The following is an 8556-nucleotide window of genomic DNA, read 5'->3' on the forward strand; positions in this document are numbered from 1 at the left end:
CTTCAGACGATCCCCTTTTCCCTCGTAACCGCTGCCTGGATCCCGTTTCAGGGGCTCATAGGGATTTATGTCGCCGAGTAACGTCATAACTTTCTCACGGCAGCCTGTCTGGTTTAATGAGACGGCGCATCGGTTGTCCCGGTCCGCTGGGAGGGTGATGACTGTAATGTTCTGTGCCCTCTGGCTATGTTAACTTATAACATTAATAAAGCAAGGACGACTTCTCTCGTGCTGGGTGTTTATTCACCGACCGGATTCCGACTGACGTTGTTACGTACATCACGTGACTTTGTTGTGGCGCTACGGAAAGCCGTAAGGGACATTAGCAAATCAAATATTACTAGCAAATATTACATCTCCCTTTTTCTGAAAAGTGCTGCTTTCTCTGCAGAGATACAGACCACGTTGAGCACGTTTATAAACGAATACAATCTTAATAAGAAAGAATATGAAAATGGAACTCTTATATAACTGGACTGCAACAAAGTAGTGTAAAACATTTCCTTCACTGTCTAAATGTGACACCGTAATAACATTTCATCTTTTTTTTTTCATTTCATTACTGGTAACTGCAAACAGCAGGTAGGTACACAAGGTAAGTGAACGCTGTAAATATTTCTTTTCAAAACATAGCAGGTATAGTACAGGTTGGTGTAAAATTCTCTTTTTTAACATTCATAAGTCAAGGATTTGTCTTGGTTTGATCGTGCGACCTGACCTCGTGGTGTAACCAGGCTGTGTGTCTGGTTGTCGCTGATTGTTCGTGTCTGGAGGTTCAGCATGCTCTTGCTGATGGGCTTGTGTGTTGTTGTTAGCGCTGGTAACAGTCTGCTGTGAAGTGTGTGTGTGTGTAGTGTGAGTGTTCACTCTGCTTTGTCGCAGGTGTTGACGGTTGCGTTGGTAGATCTGACCTTCTTTGGTTTGGATGTGGTAGCTCCTGTCTGTGTTCGCTGGTCTTTCCACAGTTGCAGGTCTCCAGGATCCATCCTCCTGCCGGAAGCGGATTGGTGTGCCTGCGGGCAGGTGGGGCAGAGGTTTGGCTGTTCGGTTGTAGTATGCCTGCTGGCGCTGTTGACATACCTCTCTCCTTTTGTGAACATCCTCCTGACTGGCGATCTGTGGCTGCAGGTGTTTTGCTGTTGATGGGAGAATGGACCGCAGCCTCCGACTCATCAGTAGCTGTGCCGGTGATTTCAGGTTGTCCACCGGTGTGTTGCGATACTCCAGCAAGCTCATGTAGGGGTCTTTGTTCTCAGCTTTGGCTTTGTCCAGGATGCGTTTGGCCGTCTGGACAGTCTTCTCGGAGAGGCCGTTGCTCTGTGGGTAGTGGGGGCTTGTGGTGGTGTGTGAGAAACCCCATGTCTGTGAGAAGTTGCGGAACTCACCAGAGCTGTAGCACGGACCGTTGTCGCTGATGATAGTCTCGGGGATTCCGTGTCGAGCCATTGCTGCTTTCAGCTTCATGATGACGGCAGATGAGGTGCAGCTGTAAAGTCTCTCTAGCTCGAAGAATCTGGAGTAGTAGTCCACAGTGACTATGAAGTCCTGTGAGTTCCATGTGAATAGGTCTGTGCCTATCACTTGCCACGGCCGCTCGGGTATGGCGTGTGACATCATTGGTTCCTTTGCATTTGCGCTGCGCCGTTCTTGGCATATGCTGCAGTCTGCTACCGCATCCTCGATCTGTTTCCCCATGCCAGGCCAGAACAGTAAGTCTCTTGCTCGGCATTTGCTTTTTTCCACGCCAAGGTGGCTGGCATGGATGCGCTGTATCATGTCCTTGCGAAGCTTTTGGGGGACAATGATTCTCTCACCTTTGAACAGGATACCGTCCATTTCTGAGATTTCTGCTCTGTGGTTCCAGTATTCCTGGATGCTGGGCGGGCACTTTTTCTTTGTGTCTGGCCAGCCAGTGAGTGTGGCTCGTCTGAGTGCGGTGAGCTGTGGATCTTGCGCTGTTTCCTGCTTGATTTCTGTGAGTCTTGTGTCGCTCACAGGGATGTTGCTGAGGACTGTGTGCACTTGGGCCTCCATCCCTTCCTGTAGGTCACTGTCGTGGTGTTCTATTGACTTGCGTGACAGTGTGTCGGCCACCGGTATGTCCTTACCGGGGCGGTGGATGATTTGGATGTCGTATTTTTGGAGCGCCAGGATCATCCGTTGCAGCCGGGGTGGTGCTGCTGCCAGTGGCTTTTTTAGTATTGCCTCCAGAGGCTTGTGGTCTGACTCCACAATCACTTTTCGTCCATACATGTACTCGTGGAACCTCTTGCAGCCGAAGACCACAGCGTAGAGCTCCTTCTCTATCTGTGCGTAGTTTTCTTCAGTGCTGTTGAGTGACTTGGACGCATAGGCAATTGGTTTGCCATCTTGGAGCATGACAGCCCCAAGGCCACTTTTGGATGCATCCACTTGGAGTCGCAGCTCTTTCTGCGGGTCGAAATATGAGAGTACTGGACCTGGGTGCTGTGTAATGAGATTCTTCATCTCTTGGAACGCCTTGTCGTGGACTGCATCCCACACAAACTCACTGTCCTGTTTCAGAAGCTGTCTGAGGGGTGAGTTTATCTGTGAGAGGTGTGGAGCAAATCTGGCGAGGTAGTTGATCATGCCGAGGACTGTCTCCAGCTCTGCTTTGTTCTGTGGGGGTTGCATGTCCTTGACCGCCTTCACCTTGTGTGGGTCTGGTTTGATGCCTTCGTGTGAGAGCGTGTGGCCGAAGTAGCGTACCTCGGACACGCATATGTGACACTTGTCGGGGTTGAGCCGCACCCCTCGCTCCCTTGTGCGCTTCAGCATCGCTCTGAGACGCTGGTCATGTTCCTCTTTAGTCTTGCCGAACACTAGTATGTCGTCCACTATGGCCGTCACACCGTCCAATCCTTCATATGTTTCATCCACGCGTCTCTGGAACTCGTCTTGAGCGGACACGATTCCGAATGGCAGTCTGAGGAAACGATACCTGCCAAACACTGTGTTAAATGTCGTCAACATTGAGGATTCAGTGCTCAGTTTGATGGCCCAATAGCCTGACCGCGCGTCTAACACGCTAAAGTACTCAGCTCCAGCAAGCTTTGTGGTGGCGTCCTCCAGCGTGGGGAGGGGGTAGTGAGGTCGTTGTATCACTTTGTTAAGAGCTCTGGGGTCTAAACACACTCTAAGTTTGCCTGTCTTTGGCTTCTCAACAATGACGAGTGCGTTCACCCATTCTGTGGGTTCTGTTACCTTACAGATTATGCCGCCTTTCTCCATGCTGTCAAGCTCGTCCCTCAGTTTGCTGCGTAGGGCGATGGGGATTCTGCGTGGCGGGCAGACGACCGGCGTTGCATCTGGTGTGACGCGGAAGGTGCACTCGCCTGGGAACTCTCCTATTCCTTGGAAAACATCTGCATACTCATCCATTATGCTCTGTGATGTGACATTGTTTTCCTCGCTCACAGCCATCACTATTTTTACCAAGTTTAGGTCACGGCATGTTTTCATTGCCATGACTGGTGGGGCGTTTGTGTCAATGACGTAAAAGTCCAGCATAATTGCATTGTCTCTGTACTTACATTTGAGTTTGCATGTGCCTTTCACGCTCAGCGCGCCTCCTCCATATTCAGTGAGTCTGTGTATTGCTGGTTTCAGTGTCACATTTTTGAACAGCGCCTGGAACAGGTTGGTGGGAATAGTATTGGCCTGTGCCCCAGTGTCTAGTTTAAACTTTACCTTCTGTGGAGGTGTGCCAATTCCAACCTCTACGTAAGCCTGCTCGTTGCTTTTTCCGTTGTTCTCTATTGAGATGCAGTCTATGTACAGCTCTGTCTGTTCTCCCACAGCGGTGCTCTCCACTGTAATGTTGTCGAAGTACAGTTCTTCCTGCTCTCTGTCAGTGGTGTACTCTTCTGGGTTCTCTCCGACGGCATGTACTGTGCCGCGGTAGTACTTTGTCTGTCCCTGGGAGCTAGACTTGCATACTTTAGCAAAATGATTGAGCTTCTTGCATTTAATGCATTGTTTACCCTTAGCTGGGCAAGTGGCTTTAGCGCCGTGTAGCCCTCCACAATAGCTACACGCCCTAGCGGCGGTGCTAACGTTACCCTCCCTTTGTCTGAAGTTAGCGTTAGCTGCTTTGGGTGCGTTCGGTTTGTAAGTCTTTCTGCCTATTGCGTGCACCGTTTCATGTGTGCTGCCCTGGCCCATAGACTTTAGCTGTTGCTTTGCTAGCTCGTGTGAGCGGGCTACATCTATGGCCTTTTCTAGCGTTAGCTCAGCTCCCTGGCTAAGTAGCTTTTCTCTCACTCTGGGTGAGTTGGTGGCAAACACGATGCGGTCCCTGACCATCTCGTCGGCATTTGGGTAGCCACAGTCTTTGACTAGGAGCTTTAGCTCAGTTATAAATTGTTCGAAGGATTCACTCTCTCCCTGCATCTTTTCATGAAATTTATATCTGGCATAAATCGGGTTTGCTTTGGGGGTGATGTACTCAGTGTACTTATCGTAGTACGTTTCTAGCTTCTTGGCTTGTTCTCCGCTGAGTGTCCAAGTGTTGTGCACATCGCGCCCTTTTTCCCCTATCCAGAGCAGGAGGTAGCTGCATTTCTCCTCTTCATTCTTCCCGCGCAGGGGGCCCTTGAACATTAGCTCCGTTGTTTGTCGAAATCGTCTCCATGCTTCAGGTAAGTTCGCCGATTCCCAGTCCATCCGTGGAGCTGGAACGCCGTACGAATCCATATTGGGTATTTAAACTCCGCTACTCTGACACCATGTAATGTTCTGTGCCCTCTGGCTATGTTAACTTATAACATTAATAAAGCAAGGACGACTTCTCTCGTGCTGGGTGTTTATTCACCGACCGGATTCCGACTGACGTTGTTACGTACATCACGTGACTTTGTTGTGGCGCTACGGAAAGCCGTAAGGGACATTAGCAAATCAAATATTACTAGCAAATATTACAATGACGTCACCGCCCTTACCGCGCGTGGCGAGCGTTCCTCTCGGCTCCAGCGAGGCTGGCTGAAACGCTCGCCCGCAGTTCCGCTTCCGGTGGAGGGCGTCCCGGTAGCGTAGCGGTCCATTCCGTTGCCTACCAACACGGGGATCGCCGGTTCGAATCCCCGCGTTACCTCCGGCTCGGTCGGGCGTCCCTACAGACGCAACTGGCCGTGTCTGCGGGTGGGGAAGCCGGGTGTGGGTATGTGTGTGTGTGTCCTGGTCGCTGCACTAGCGCCCCCTCTGGTCGGCCGGGTTCCTGTTCGGGGTGGGGGGGGTAGCGTGATCCTCCCACGCGCTACGTCCCCCTGGCGAAGCTCCTCACTGTCAGGAGGGAAGTAGCGGCTGGCGACTCCACATGTATGGGAGGAGGCATGCGGTAGTGTGCAGCCCCTCCTCGGACCGGCAGAGCGGGTGGAGCAACAACCGGGGGCAGCTCGGAAGAGCGGGGTAGTTGGCCGGGTACAATTGGGGAGCAAAAAAAAAAAAAGTTGTTCCGCTTCCGGGTCCGCGCAAGTGTCGTTTTAATGGAGCGCCGATGCCGCGGCTGTGACCGGTTCCACCGGCGGGACTTGAGCCCCTTAGCAAGGATGTCCGTCTCCGCCTGGGTGAGTTGTCCGTCTCGCCGACTGCCGCCGGGGGCGCTGTCGGTTATCCGTCGACGTCTCTGGCGTGCAGCAAGCAGGTCGGACTTCTTCGGCCGCCTGGTTTTCGACTTCTCGCGCCGAGCTAGACGAGTCATATCCGCGAACCCGAGTAACGCGGTGCAAGGTGACGTCATCTAGACGCGACGCGGGTCCGCTGGATCGGCTCCTGTTTGGCTTTCACAGCGTCTGGTAAAAAAAATGGTCTCAGCCTGTTGGTCGTGCAGCCGGCCCTGGTTTCCCTTCTGGAGGGTGTGGTAAGCTCGGTGGCCCCTGACCGAAGATTTCATCTGCAGACTCTCGGGTGTAACCCCGCTCCGTCTGCATCTGGCTGAGCGCGCATCAAGACAACAGGTGAGGGCACAGAAAAACAATTTAAATGCAAATGACTTTTACTTTTTATAACCTTTGCTCAACTGCAACATTTTCATAGAGAAAAGTTCCGCGGTGCTCGCAAGTTCAAACTAGCGTGGCGAAGGTGCTCTTTGGTAGGGAACACAAAAGCTAAAAAAAACAATAACAAAAAAACAAACAAGAAAGGTCCAAGGCACCCTTCTGGCAAAAGGGGTGTGGGCGGTTATTTTCTTGCCCGGTGCGGGATTCGATACGAGGTGTACTGCACCACACGGCGACGTCGCTAACCGCTCGGCTAACCTGTCTTATTAGTAGTTTACATTCGTCACCCTCTCCCGGAAGCGCGCCCTCGCGCTTTGTTCTTCCCGCGCTCCGAAGAGACTTCTGAGGATCTGCACACTTCCGGATCCCACCGCTGCCACCGATGTAACCGGTTATTTTCTTGCCCGGTGCGGGATTCGATACGGGGTGTACTGCACCACAAGGCGACGTCACTAACCGCTCGGCTAAAGGGTCAGACTCGTTAGCTAGGGGCTAACGTGTCTCGTTAGTAGTTTACAGGGGTAAAAGCCTTTAGTCACGTGGCTATTTCATGGTGAAAGTCTTAACATAAACACTTGTGCGTGTTAAAATAGAGATGGGTTACTATGGCGACAGAATCCATAGGTTACTACCCACGCGTAGCTGCCCCAACAGCCTTCTTCGGGGGGGGGTAACCCTCAGCACACGAGTTTCCCCTTTAGTAGATACAAAATAACTGCGAACCCCTGGAACACAGAGGCGAAGAACTCACAGGTGACAAATGCAAAGTATGGCCACTAGATGGCTCCATAAAATGTATAGAAGGAAGAAAAATATAATGTGTAAAAAAAAATGGATGTATGAATCTATACCCGTCTACAGCAACATAGGCACCAGACCACATGCGTCAGAACAACTACAAAAAAAGGGCTAAATTAAATTTCTTCATTTGGTCCTGGGTATGCTGCGGCCTACATTTGGTATGAAAAGTTTCTCTGCAGTAGTTTCAGTCAGGCACCACCCCGGATGTTCTTTTTGATGGTTTCTAGACCTTCAACTATAAGGCTGTCTGGATTACTGTTATGTACATTATGATAGTGCTTAGCCGCAGGGTAATCCAAATGAGCTTTACTGATATGCCCTGAGACTGTCTTTCAGTCGTCTCTGTCCAGCTTATGCAAAAGCAACCACCGGTGCAAGACAAACGGTACACAACAAACGTAGTGTTACCGTTCAGAAATGCTTATACACCCTATAAGTCTTAAAGTCACTGAATTGCTTGCATTCCTTTACATTAACACAGTGGTGGCCAAAGCCGCATTTGTAAGTACCCTTCAATGGTCGACGAAGCCAAGTTTCTTATTACTGACGGGGGGGTGACTTGGCACTAACCTGTCCCTTAATGTCGAAAAAGTAGTGCAAGCCAAACTCAATGAGAGAAAATCACAGATATCAAATGAAAAAGAGGGAGAGAGTCACTGACATTCACGCACGTTGTATTTCATGTCGTGAATCGTGTGGCCAAGAAAGCCGTATCTGGGGTTTCTTCCTTGCCTGTACTCCCATTCGATCACTATCTGAGGCGCTCTTTTTGCAGCTTTGCTGTACGATTCCCTCTGTGGTGCCGGGCGTCAACTACGAAGGTCTGCCGTGCCTGCTCCATACGCTGAGAGTGGGCTGAGGAGGCAGGATCCACAGGGTTCCTTCGGTGGCACTGTGTGTGTGTGGCGGACATAGCCTTCCTGTGTCAGAGCCCTGTGACGTGCTCCCCATTCGTCCGGCCCGAAGCTTGTGCCACTTCTAACTTGTTGCCGTATGGTAGGCAAAAGGTCACTCCTTGAACGCCCTCTGACAATCTTAAGGACTGGTCTTCGTGTTGTCTGTCCCGCTTCCAACATCCCCAGCACCCATTTTTTTGGTTCGCTCGCTGCAAGGCTGGTCCAACACTGCCATGGCTGTATGGCAAAAAATGTTTTTAGGGAGAAATAATTACACTGTTTATTTTCTTTTTGATAGGCCTGAACCTACACATGAACGGTACTGTGAATAACACACAATGATTTACTTGTTGTTTTGTATAGACTACCTTTTTTCTATATGCTAAGTACATATTACGTTGATTAATTTATTTTCCATTGCAGATGAAATGATACACAATTACACTGGGGGGGAGAGCCTGATCCTCCCACGCGCTACGTCCCCCTGGTGAAACTCCTCACTGTCAGGTGAAAAGAAGCGGCTGGCGACTCCACGTGTATCGGAGGAGGCATGTGGTAGTCTGCAGCCCCTCCCGGATCAGCAGAGGGGGCGGAGCAGCGACCGGGACGGCTTGTAAGAGTGGGGTAATTGGCTGGGTACAACTGAGGAGTAAAAGGGGGGGGGGTGTGGGTTCATGCTAACGCCTGTGTTCTCTGTATGTCCGCTGTCAATGGTCAGATATCAGCGGCCTGAGATCAGCCGAAATGACCAGCAAATCAAGGGGGCGTGTCATGATGCCTGTCACTCACTACGGAGATGAATGGAAGCTGATGCTGCTGTGTTTGGGGCTGTAGAAAAATAA

Source organism: Lampris incognitus, chromosome 15 (genome assembly GCF_029633865.1).
Source record: "Lampris incognitus isolate fLamInc1 chromosome 15, fLamInc1.hap2, whole genome shotgun sequence".
NCBI lineage: Eukaryota > Metazoa > Chordata > Actinopteri > Lampriformes > Lampridae > Lampris > Lampris incognitus.